This window comes from Chiloscyllium plagiosum, unplaced genomic scaffold (genome assembly GCF_037043375.1).
Source record: "Chiloscyllium plagiosum isolate Xiang-an unplaced genomic scaffold, Cpla_swu_hap1 HiC_scaffold_14, whole genome shotgun sequence".
In the NCBI taxonomy this organism is placed as follows: Eukaryota; Metazoa; Chordata; class Chondrichthyes; order Orectolobiformes; family Hemiscylliidae; genus Chiloscyllium; species Chiloscyllium plagiosum.
The window spans coordinates 98,249,720-98,263,162 of NW_028270152.1; positions in this window are offsets into that span (position 1 = coordinate 98,249,720).

Below are 13,443 nucleotides of genomic sequence, written 5' to 3' on the forward strand. Positions count from 1 at the left end.
GTGAAAATGTTTGTGAGAGAGAGAATGCGTGTGTGAGAGAGAGAATGTGTGTGTGCGAGAGAGATAATGCATTTGAGAGAGAGTGAGAAAGCATGTGTCAGTGAGAGAGAGAATGCGTGTGTGCGAGAGATAGTGAATGCGTGTGTGAAAGAGTGGCAATGAGTGTGTGCGAGAGCGAATGCGTATGCGAGAGCGAGAATGCGTGTGCGAGAGAATGTGTGTGTGAGAGAGAATGTGTGTGCAAGAGATAGAGAATGCATGTGTGAAAGGGAGGGAATGCGTGTGTGAGAGAGAGAATGCGTGTGTGAGAGAGAATGTGTGTGTGTGAGAGAGAGAATGTCTGTGTGCGTGAGAGCGGGAATGCATGTGTGTGTGACGGAGAGACTGCGAGTGGGCGAGTGAGAGACAATGCGTGTGAGAGAGAGAATGCATGTATGTGAGAGACCGAAAGCATGTCTGTGAGAGAGAATGAGTGCATGAGAGCGAGAATGCGTGTGTGTGTGAGAGAGAGAATACGAGTGTGTGACAGAGAGTGAATGCGTGTGCGAGAGAGAAAGAATGCGTGTGTGATAGAGAGAGAATTTGTGCGTGTGTGAGACAGAATGTGTATGTGAGAGGAAGAGAATGCACGTGTGTGAGAGAGAGAATGCGTGTGTGCGTAAGAGAGACAATGCGTGGGTGAGAGAAAGTTTGCATGTGCGAGAAAGAGAGTCAATGTCTGTGTGAGAGAGAATGTGTGTGAGAGAGAGAGCGAATGCATTCGTGTGAGAGAGAATGCGTGTATACGTGAGAGAGACAATGTGTGGGTCAGTGAGAGAATGCGCACGTGTGAGAGAGAGAGAATGCATGAGTAAAAGGGAGAATGCATGTGTTCGTTAGAGAGAGAGAATGTACATGCGCGCGAGAGAGAGAATGTGTGTGTGAGAGAGAATGTGTGAGTGGAAGAGAGAAAATGCTTGTGTGCTTGAGAGAGAGAAGGCGTGCGAGAGAGAGGGAATTCGTGTGTGCGTGTGAGAGAGAATGTGCATGTGTGAGAGAGAGAATGCGTGTTAGAGAGAGAATGTGTGTGTGTGTCAGAGAGAGAGAATGCATGAGTGTGAGATAGAGAGAATGGGTGAGTGCAAGAGATAGAATGTGTGTGTGCTTGAGAGAGAATGCGTGTGAGTGAGAGAGAGGGAATGAGTGTGTTTGAGAGAGAGAGAATGCGTGTGTGTGACAGAGAAAATGAGTGTGTAATAGAGAGATAATGCGCTGGTGAGAGAGAGGGAGAATGCGTGTTCGCTTGAGAGTGAGAATAAGTATGTGCGTGAGGGAGAGAATGCATGTGAGAGAGAGATTCTATGTGTGCTTGAGAGAATGTGTGTGAGAGAGAGGGAATTAGTGTGTACGAGAGTGTGATTGTGCGGGTGTGTGAGAGTGAGAATGCGTGTGCACGAGAGAGAGAATATTTTTGTGTGATAGAGAAAATGAGTGAGTGCAAGAGAGCGGGAATACGTGTACACGAGAGAAAGAATGCGTGTGTGCGAGAGAAAATGCGTGTGTGCGAGAGACAGAGTATGTGTTTGTGAGAGAGACAATGCGTGTGTGTGAGAGAGAATGGGCATGTGCGAGAGAGAGAGAGACTGTGTGTGTGAGAGAGAATGTGTGTGTGTGAGGGAAAAATGCGTGTGTGTGAGAGAGAGAATGAGTGTGTGTGAGAGACAATGCATGGGTGAGACAGAGTATGGGCACGTGCAAAAGTGAGAGAGAATATCTGTGTGAGAGAGACAATGCGTGTGTGTGTGTGAGAGAGAGAATGCGTGTGTGCATGAGAGAGAGAATGAGTGTGACAGAGAGAGAATGCATGTGCGCAAGAGGGAAGATGTGTGTGTGTGAGATGGAATACGTGCATGAGCGAGAGAGAATGCATTGGCGTGAGAGAGACAATGCGTGTGTAAGACAGAGAATACACATGTACGAGAAAGACAGAATGCATGTGTGAGAGAGAATGCGTTTGTTAGAGAGATAGAATGTGTGTGTGCTTGAGGGAGAGAATGCAGGTGAGAGAGAGGGAATTCGTGTGTGCTTGAGAGAGACAATGCGTGGGTGAGACAGAGAAGATGCATGTACAAGAGAGAGAATGCCTGTGTGAGAGAGAATGCGTTCGTGAGAGAGAAAATGTGTATGGGAGAGAGAGAATGTGTTTGTGAGAGAGCGAATGCGTGAGTGCGCGAGAGAGAATGCGTGTGTTTGAGAGAGAGAATGCGTGTGTGAGAGAGTGAGAATGTGTGTGAGACAGAGAGAATGCTTGTATGCTTGAGAGAGAGAATGCGTTTGAGAGAGAGGGAATTCATCTGTGCGAGACAGAGATTGTGAGTGCGAGAGAGAGAGAATGCGTGTGTGCGTGAGAGAATGTGTATGTGCGTGTGAGAGTGAATGCGTGTGTGAGAGAGAGAATGCGTGTGTGCGTGAGATAGAGAATGGGCATGTGCAAGAGAGAGAGAGAATGCCTGCGTGAGAGAAAATGCATTTGTGTCAGAGGAAGAATGCGTGTGTGAGAGAGAAAGAATGCGTGTGCATGTGAGAGAGTCAATGCGTGGGTCAGTGAGAGAAAACCCATGTGCGAGAGAGAGAGAGAATGCATGTGTGAGAGAGAGAAAGCATGTGTCCATGTGAGAGAGAGAATGCACATGTGTGACAGAGAGAGAATGCGTATGTGAGAGAGAGAATGCGTGCGTATGTGAGAGAGAGAATACGAGTGTGTGACAGAGAGTGAATGCGTGTGCGAGAGAGAAAGAATGCGTGTGTGATAGAGAGAGAATTTGTGCGTGTGTGAGACAGAATGTGTATGTGAGAGGAAGAGAATGCACGTGTGTGAGAGAGAGAATGTGTGTGTTAGAGATTATGTTTGCGTGAGAGAGAGAATACGTGTGTGTGAGAGAGAGTGTTTGTGTGTGAGAGAAAGAATGCATGTGCGAGAGAGAGAATGAGTGTTTATAGAAAGAGAGAGAATGCATGTGTGAGAGAGAATGCGTGTGTGAGAGGGAGAAAAAGCATGCATGTGAGAGAAAGAATATGTGTGCGAGAGATAGAGAAAGCGAGTGTTCGTGATAGAAAGAATGCATGTGTGACAGTGTGAACAAGAGCATGCGAGAGAGAGAGAGAGACCGCATGTGTGAGAGAGAGAGAAACTATGTGTGAGGGAAAGATTGCGTGTGTGCGTCAGAGAGAATGCATTTTTACGAGAGAGAGTGAATGAGTGTGTGCGCGAGATAGAGAATGCGACTGTGAGAGAGAGAATGTGTGTGTGTGAGAGAGAATGCCTGTGTGATAGAGAGAATGCGTGTGTTCGAGAGTGCTAATGCATGTGTGAGAGAAAGAATTCATGTGTGAGAGAGAGAGAATGCATGTGTGTGTGTGAGAGAGCATGCATGTCTGAGAGAGAGCGTGAGTGTGTGAGAGAGAATGAGTGTGTGGGAGAGAGAGAATGCATGTGGGAGAGAGAGAAGGAGTGTGCAAGAACACGAACGTGTGCGCAAGAGAAAGAATGCGTGTGTGTGAGAGAGAGAGAAATTAGTGTGCATGAAAGAGGGAATGCGTGTGTGCCAGAGTGAAAATGCGTGTGTGAGAGAGAGAGAATGTGTGTGGGAGAGAGAGAATGTGTGTGCGTGAGAGAGAATGCAAATGTGCGAGAGAGAGAATGAGTGTGTGTATGAGAGAGAATGCATGCCTGATAGAGAGAATGTGCGTGAGAGAGTGAATGCGTGTGATAGAGAGAGAGAATAAGTGTGTGCGTCAGAGAGACAATGCGTGGGTGAGAGAGAGAGAATGCACATGTGCAAGAGAGATGGAATGCGTGTATGAGAGAGAATGCGTGTGTGTGTGTGAGAGAGAATGCGTGTGTGCTTCAGAGAGCGAATGCATGTGAGAGAGAGGGAATTCGTGTGTGCTTGAGAGAGACATTTTTGGGTGAGACAGAGAATACGCATGTAGGAGAGAGAGATTGTGTGTATTAGAGAGAATGCGTGCGTGAGAAAGAGAGAATGCGTGAGTACGAGAGAGAGAATGCGTGTGTGCATGAGAGGCAGAATGCACAAGTGTGAGAGAGAGAATGCATGTGTGCGTGAGAGAGAGAATGTTTATGTGCGTGTGAGAGTGAATGTGTGTGTGTGAGAGAGAGAATGCGTGTGTGCGTAAGAGAGACAATGCGTGGGTGAGAGAAAGTTTGCATGTGCGAGAAAGAGAGTCAATGTCTGTGTGAGAGAGAATGTGTGTGAGAGAGAGAGCGAATGCATTCGTGTGAGAGAGAATGCGTGTATACGTGAGAGAGACAATGTGTGGGTCAGTGAGAGAATGCGCACGTGTGAGAGAGAGAGAATGCATGAGTAAAAGGGAGAATGCATGTGTTCGTTAGAGAGAGAGAATGTACATGCGCGCGAGAGAGAGAATGTGTGTGTGAGAGAGAATGCGTGAGTGGAAGAGAGAAAATGCTTGTGTGCTTGAGAGAGAGAAGGCGTGCGAGAGAGAGGGAATTCGTGTGTGCGTGTGAGAGAGAATGTGCATGTGTGAGAGAGAGAATGCGTGTTAGAGAGAGAATGTGTGTGTGTGTCAGAGAGAGAGAATGCATGAGTGTGAGATAGAGAGAATGGGTGAGTGCAAGAGATAGAATGTGTGTGTGCTTGAGAGAGAATGCGTGTGAGTGAGAGAGAGGGAATGAGTGTGTTTGAGAGAGAGAGAATGCGTGTGTGTGACAGAGAAAATGAGTGTGTAATAGAGAGATAATGCGCTGGTGAGAGAGAGGGAGAATGCGTGTTCGCTTGAGAGTGAGAATAAGTATGTGCGTGAGGGAGAGAATGCATGTGAGAGAGAGATTCTATGTGTGCTTGAGAGAATGTGTGTGAGAGAGAGGGAATTAGTGTGTACGAGAGTGTGATTGTGCGGGTGTGTGAGAGTGAGAATGCGTGTGCACGAGAGAGAGAATATTTTTGTGTGATAGAGAAAATGAGTGAGTGCAAGAGAGCGAGAATACGTGTACACGAGAGAAAGAATGCGTGTGTGCGAGAGAAAATGCGTGTGTGCGAGAGACAGAGTATGTGTTTGTGAGAGAGACAATGCGTGTGTGTGAGAGAGAATGGGCATGTGCGAGAGAGAGAGAGACTGTGTGTGTGAGAGAGAATGTGTGTGTGTGAGGGAAAAATGCGTGTGTGTGAGAGAGAGAATGAGTGTGTGTGAGAGACAATGCATGGGTGAGACAGAGTATGGGCACGTGCAAAAGTGAGAGAGAATATCTGTGTGAGAGAGACAATGCGTGTGTGTGTGTGAGAGAGAGAATGCGTGTGTGCATGAGAGAGAGAATGAGTGTGACAGAGAGAGAATGCATGTGCGCAAGAGGGAAGATGTGTGTGTGTGAGATGGAATACGTGCATGAGCGAGAGAGAATGCATTGGCGTGAGAGAGACAATGCGTGTGTAAGACAGAGAATACACATGTACGAGAAAGACAGAATGCATGTGTGAGAGAGAATGCGTTTGTTAGAGAGATAGAATGTGTGTGTGCTTGAGGGAGAGAATGCAGGTGAGAGAGAGGGAATTCGTGTGTGCTTGAGAGAGACAATGCGTGGGTGAGACAGAGAAGATGCATGTACAAGAGAGAGAATGCCTGTGTGAGAGAGAATGCGTTCGTGAGAGAGAAAATGTGTATGGGAGAGAGAGAATGTGTTTGTGAGAGAGCGAATGCGTGAGTGCGCGAGAGAGAATGCGTGTGTTTGAGAGAGAGAATGCGTGTGTGAGAGAGTGAGAATGTGTGTGAGACAGAGAGAATGCTTGTATGCTTGAGAGAGAGAATGCGTTTGAGAGAGAGGGAATTCATCTGTGCGAGACAGAGATTGTGAGTGCGAGAGAGAGAGAATGCGTGTGTGCGTGAGAGAATGTGTATGTGCGTGTGAGAGTGAATGCGTGTGTGAGAGAGAGAATGCGTGTGTGCGTGAGATAGAGAATGGGCATGTGCAAGAGAGAGAGAGAATGCCTGCGTGAGAGAAAATGCATTTGTGTCAGAGGAAGAATGCGTGTGTGAGAGAGAAAGAATGCGTGTGCATGTGAGAGAGTCAATGCGTGGGTCAGTGAGAGAAAACCCATGTGCGAGAGAGAGAGAGAATGCATGTGTGAGAGAGAGAAAGCATGTGTCCATGTGAGAGAGAGAATGCACATGTGTGACAGAGAGAGAATGCGTATGTGAGAGAGAGAATGCGTGCGTATGTGTGAGAGCGAATGCATCTGTGTGAGAGAGAGAGAGAATATGTATGTGCATGTGAGAGAGAATGCATGTGTCAGAGAGAGAATGCGTGAGTGCAAGAGAGAGAATGCGCGTGTGCTTGAGAGAGAAAATGCATGTGAGAGAGAGGGAATTCGTGTGTGTGTGAGAGAGAATGCGCATGTGCGAGAGAGAATGTGTGTGTTCGAGTGAGAATGCGTGTGTGAGAGAGAGAGAGAATGCGTGTGTGCATGATAGAAAATGTGTGCGTGAGACAGAGAATACGCATGTACGAGAGAGTGAGAGAATGCGAGTGTGAGAGAGAATGCATGTGAGAGAGAGAATGCGTTGTGAGAGACAGCGAATACATGAGTGTGAGAGAGAGAATGCGTGAGTAAAAGAGAGAGAATGTGTGTGTGCGTGAGAGAGAGAATGCGTGTGAGAGAGAGGGCATGCGTGTGTGAGAGAGAATGTGTGTGAGAGAATGCGCGTGTGAGAGAGAGAATGCATGAGTGCAAGAGAGAGAATGTGCGTGTGCTTGAGAGAGAAAATGCATGTGAGAGAGAGGGAATTCGTGTGTGCGTGAGAGAGAGAATGCGCATGTGCGAGAGAGAATGTGTGTGTTAGAGTGAGAATGCACGTGTGAGAGAGAGAGAATGTGTGTGTGCGTGAGAGAAAATGCGTGCATGAGGCAGGGAATACACATGTACGAGAGAGTGAGAGAATGCGTGTGTGGGAGAGAATGCGTGTGAGAGAGAGAATGCGTTGTGAGAGACAGAGAATACATGAGTGCGTGAGTGCAAGAGAGAGAATGTGTGTGTGCTTGAGAGAGAGAATGCGTGTGAGAGAGAGGGAATGCGTGTGTGAGTGAGAGAGAGGGAATGCGTGTGTGTGAGAGAGAGAATGCATGTGTGTGAGAAAGAGAGAATGCGTGTGTGAGAGAGAGAATGCATGTGTACATGAGAAAGACAATGCGTGGGTCAGTGGGAGGATGCGCATGTGTGAGAGAGAGAATGCGTGTGTTCGTGTTAGAGAGAGAATGCGCATGTGCAAGAGAGAGAGCGAGAATGCGTGTGTGTGTGTGAGAGAGAATGTGTATGTACGTGTGAGAGTGAATGCTTGTGTGAGACAGAGAATACGCATGTAAGAGAGAGAGGAAATTCATGTGTGCATAAGTGAGTGAATGCGTGTGCACGTGTGTGTGATAGAGAAAATGAGTGTGTGTGTGCGAGAGATAATGCACTGGCGAGAGAAAGGGAGAATGCGTGTGTGCATGAGAGAGAATGCCTGTGTGCTTGAGAGCGAGAATGCGTGTGAGAGAGAGGGAATTCGTGTGTACGTGAGAGCAAGAGAATGCACATGTTCAAGAGAGAGCGCGAGAATGCGTGTGTGTGAGAGAGAAAGCGTGTGTGTGTGTGAGAGAGAATGTGCATGTACGTGTGAGAGTGAATGCTTGTGTGAGACAGAGAATACGCATGTACGAGAGAGAGGAAATGCATGTGTGCATAAGAGAGAGAATGCGTGTGCACGAGTGTGTGGTAGAGAAAATGAGAATGTGTGAGAGAGAGATAATGCGCTCGCGAGAGAAAGGGAGAATGTGTATGTGCATGAGAGAGAGAATACGTGTGTGCGTGAGAGAGAGAATGCATGTGAGAGAGACAAACCCTGTGTGCTTGAGAGAGAGAGAGAAAGCATGTGAGAGAGAGAAAATGCATGTATGCTTGAGAGAGAGAATGCGTGTGAGAGAGAGGGAATTCGTGTGCGAGAGCGAGAATGTGCGGTTGCGTGAGAGAGAGAATGCGTGTGCTTGAGAGAGAGAATACATGTGTGTGAGAGAGAAAATGACTGTGTTTGAGAGAGAGAGAGAATGCTTGTGTGCGACAAAGAGAGAATGCGTGTGCATGAGAGACACATTGCGTGTGTGTGAGGGAGAAAATGAGTGTGTGCAAGTGAGAGAATGCGTGTGTGCGAGAGGGAGAGAATGCATATGTGCGTGTGAGAGTCAATGCGTGTGTGAGAGAGAGAATGCGTGTGTGCGTGAGAGAGACAATGCGAGGGTGAGAGAGAATGCATGTGTGAGTGAGAATGTGTGTGTGAGAGAGACAATGCGTGTGGGAGAAGAGAGAATGCGTGTGTGAGAGAGAATGAGTGTGTGTGAGAGAGAGAATGTGTGTGTGAGAGAGAATGCGTGCATGTGAGAGAGAGAGAATGCATGTGTGAGAGAGAGAGAGAATGCGTGTGTGCGTGAGAGAAAATGCATGCGTGAGACAGACAATACGCATGTCCGAGAGTGTGAGAGAATGCGTGTGTGAGAGAGAGAATGCGTGTGAGAGAGAGAATGCGTTGTGAGAGACAGAGAATATATGAGTGTGAGAGAGCGAGAATGCGTGTGTGCATGAGAGAGACAATGCGAGGGTGAGATAGAATGCGTGTGTGAGAGAGAATGAGTGTGTGTGAGAGAGACAATGCGTGTGGGAGAAGAGAGAATGCGTGTGTGAGAGAGAATGAGTGTGTGTGAGAGAGAGAATGTGTGTGTGAGAGAGAATGCGTGCATGTGAGAGAGAGAGAATGCGTGTGTGTGTGAGAGAGAGAGAGAATGCGTGTGTGCGTGAGAGAAAATGCGTGCGTGAGACAGAAAATACGCATGTACGAGAGAGTGAGAGAATGCATGTGTGTGAGAGAGAATGCGTATGAGAGAGAGAATGCGTTGCGAGAGACGGAGAATACATGAGTGTGACAGAGAGAGAATGCGTGAGTGCAAGAGCGAGAATGTGTGTGTGCTTGAGAGAGAGAATGCTTGTGAGAGAGAGAATGCGTGTGTGTGAGAGAGTGAATGCGTGTGTGAGAGAGAATGTGTGTGTGTGAGAGAATGCGCGTGTGAGAGAGCGAGAATGCGTGTGTGTGAGTGAGAGACAATGCGTGGGTGAGAGCGAGAATGCGCATGTGTGTGTGTGAGAGAGAGAGAATGCGTGTGTGAGAATGTTGTGTAAATAGCTCTCTGAGTTACCCTGTAAATGTTTAGTTATTGACAATCGCGCTGTAACTTACTGTAATGTAAATAGCTCTCTACGTTGCCCAGTAAAGTTTAGATATTGACATCAGCGGTATACTTTACTATGGTAAAAATATCTATCTGAGTTACCCTGTAAATGTTTAGATATTACATGATTGGTATACCTTATAGTAGTGTAAATAGCTCTCTGACTTAACCATTAAATGTTTAGAAATTGAGATGAGCAGTATATCTTACTGTAGAGTACATATCTATCTGAGTTACACTGTAAATTTTTAATTATGACATGATTGGTAGACGCTTCTGTAGTGTAAATAGATCCCTGAGAGACACTGTAAATGTTTAGTTATTACATGAACAGTATACCTTACTGTAGTGTAAATAGCTACCTGAGTTTCCCTTATATGTTTAGATATAAGCATGAGTGGTATATATATTGTAGTGCATATAGTCCTCTGAGTTATTCTGAAAATGTTTAGATATTGACATGAGCCGTATATCTTACTGTAGTGTAAATCTCTATCTCTATCTAACACTGTAAATGTTTAGTTATTACATGAGCGGTATACCTTACTGTAATGTATATATCTGTTTCAGTTTCCTTGTAAATGTTTAGTTATTGACATGTGCGTTTTACCTATCTATCTCAGTTACCCTGTAAATATTTAGTTATTCACATGAGCGGTATACCTGACTGTAGTATAAATATCTGTCTGAGTTACCTTGTAAATATTTAGTTATTACACGAGCGGTATACCTTACTGTCGAGAAAATAGCTCTCTGAGGTACACTGTGAATGTTTAGAGATTGACATGAGAGGTCTACTTCACTGTGGTGAAAATAGCTCTCTGACTCATCCTGTAAATGTTTAGATATTGACATAAGAGATATGCCTTACTGTAGTGTAAATCGCTCTTTGAGTTACACTGTAAATGTTTAGTTATTACATGAGCGGTATACCTTACTGTACCGTAAATATCTATCTGAGTTCCCCTGTAATGTTTAGTTATTAACATGAGTGGTATAACTTACTGTACTGTAAATAGCTCTCTGACCTACCCTGTAAATGTTTAGTTATTAACATGAGGGGGATACATTACTGTAGTTTAAATATTTATCTGAGTTACCCTGTAAATGTTTGGTGAATGACATGAGCGGGATAACTCACTGCAGTGTAATTATCAATCTCAATTAATCTATTAAGGTTTAGATATTGACATGAACGTTATAACTAACTGAAGTGAAAATAGGTGTCTGAGTTACCCTGCATCTATTTAGTTATTGACATGCGTGTGATCCCTTACTGCAGTGTAAATAGCTCGCTGAATTACGCTGCACATGTTTAGGTATTGACTTGAGTGGAAAACTTTACTGTAGTGTAAACAGCTCTCTGAGTTCCCTGTAAATATTTAGTTACTGACATGAGCATTACAGCTTACTGTACTGCATAAAAGCTATCAAAGTTGCAAGGTAAGTGTTTAGATATTGACATGAGCGTTATGACTTCCTGTGGTGTAAACATCTTTCTGAGATACCCTGTAAATGTTAAGTTATTGACATGAGCAGTATACCATACTGTAGTGTAAATAGCTCTCTGAGTTACCCTGTAAATATTTAGATAGTGACATGAGCGGTATACCTTACTGAAGTGTAAATATCTATCTGAGTTACCCTGTAAAGTTTTAGTTATTGACATGTGCGTTATAACTTACCGTAGTGCAAATAGCTATCTCAGTAACCCTGAAAATTTTTAGATATTGACATGAGCGGTATATCTTACTGAAGTGTAAATAGCTCCCTGAGATACCCTGTAACGGTTCAGATATTGACATGAGCAGTATACCGTACTGTAGTGTAATTATCTATCTGAGTTACCCTATAAATGTTTAGTTATTGACACGAGCGGTTTACCTTACTGTAGTGAAAATCTCAATTTGAGTTACCCTGTAAATGTTTAGTTCTTTCATGAGCGCTGCACCTCACTGTAGTGTAAATAGCTTACCGAGTTACCCTGGAAAGGCTTAGTTATTGACATGAGCGGTACACATTACCATATTGTAAATAGCTCTCTGAGTTACCCTGTAAATGTTTACTTATTGACTTGAGCGGTACATCTTACTTTGGTGTAAGTATTTATCTGAGTTACCCTGCCATGTTTTGTTTTGACATGTGCGTTATAACTTACTGTATTGTCAATATCTATCACAGTTACCCTGTAATGCACAGATATTGACATGAGAGTTATACCTTACTGAAGTATAAATAGCTCTCTGAGATACCATATAAATGTTAAGTTATTAAAATGAGCGGAATACCTTACTGCAATGTACATTTCTATCTGCGTTATCCTGTGAATGTTTAGAGATTGACATGAGCGGGATATCTTAATGTGGTGTAAATTGTTTTCTTAGTTACCCTCTAAATCTTTAGATATTGACATGAGCGGTATACATTACTCTAGTATAAATATGTCCCTGAATTACCTGTAAATGTTTAGTTATTGACATGAGTAGTATAACTTACTGTACTGTAAATAGCTATCTGAGTTACCCTGTAAATGTTTAGTTATTGACATGTGTGTTATACCTTACTGTAGTGTAATTATCTATCTCAGTAACACTGTAAATATTTAGTTTTTGACATGAGTGGTATACCTGACTGTAGTGAAAATAGCTGTCCGAGTTACCCTGTAAATGTTTAGGTATTGACATGAGCGGTATACCTTACGCTAGTGTAAATAGCTCTCTGAGTTACGCTGTACATGTTTAGTCATTGACAGGAGCGGTATACCTTACTGTAGTGTAACTCGCTCTCTGACTTACCACGTATATGCTTAGTTATTGACATGAGCAGTATACCTTAATGTACTGTAAATAGCTATCTGAGTTGCAATGTAAATGTTCAGATATTGACATGAGCGGTATACCTTACTGTGGTGAAAATATCTTTCTGAGTTACCCTGTAAATGTTTAGTTATTACACAAGTGGGATACCTCACTGTTGTGTAAAAACCTCTTTGAGTTACCCTATTAATGACTAGCTATTACATGATTGGTATACCTTAATGCAGTGTAAATAGCTCTCTGAGGTACTTTGTAAATGTTAAGTTATTGAAATGAGTGGCACACCTTACCGTACTGTAAATATCTCTCTGAGTAACCCTGTAAATGTTTAGTTCTTGACATGAGCGGTATATCTTACTGAAGTGTAAACATCTATCTGAGCACCCTGTATATGTTTAATTATTGACATGTGAGTATTACATTATTGTAGTGTAAATATCTGTCTCAGTTACCCTGTAAATGTTTAGATATTGACATATGTGGTATACCTTACTGGAGGGTAAATAGCTCTCTGAGTTACCCTGTAACTGTTTAGTTATTGACATATGTGGTATACCTTCCTGCAGTGTAAATCTCTATCTGAGTTACCCTGTAAATGTTTAGTTATTAACATGAGCGGTATACCTTACTCTACTGTAAATAGCTCTCTGAGTTACCCTGTAAATGTTTAGTTATTGACATAGTGGTATCCCTTTCCGTAATGTAAATACCTCTCTGATTTACCCTGTAAATGTTTTGTTCTTGACATGTGCGGTATATCTTACTGTAGTGTAAATACTTATCTGAATACTCTGTAAATGTTTAATTATTGATATGTGCGTATTACCTTACTGTAGTGCAAATATCTGTCTCAGTTACCCTGCAAATATTGAGATATTGACATGAGAGGTATACCTTATGGTTGTATAATTCGCCCTCCGAGTAACCCTGTAAATGTTAAATTATTTAACATGAGTGGTATACCTTACTGTCGTGTAAATATCTATCTGAGTTCCCCTGTAAATGTTTAGTTGTTGACATGAGTGGTATACCTTAATGTAGCGTACATAGCTCTCTGAGTTACCCTGTAAAATGTTTAGTTATTAATATGAGCTTTATACCTTTTCTGTACTGTAAATAGTGATCTGAGTTACCCAGTAAATGTTTCTTTATTGACATGAGCTTTATACCTTTTCTGTACTGTAAATAGCTATTCGAGTTACCCAGTAAATGTTTCTTTATTGACATGTGCGTTATACCTTACTGTAGTGAAACTATCTGTCACAGTTACCCTGTAAATGCTTAGTTTTTGACCATCATGCAGCGTAAATAGCTCTCTGAGTAACCCTGTAAAATGTTTAGTTATTAACATGAGCTTTA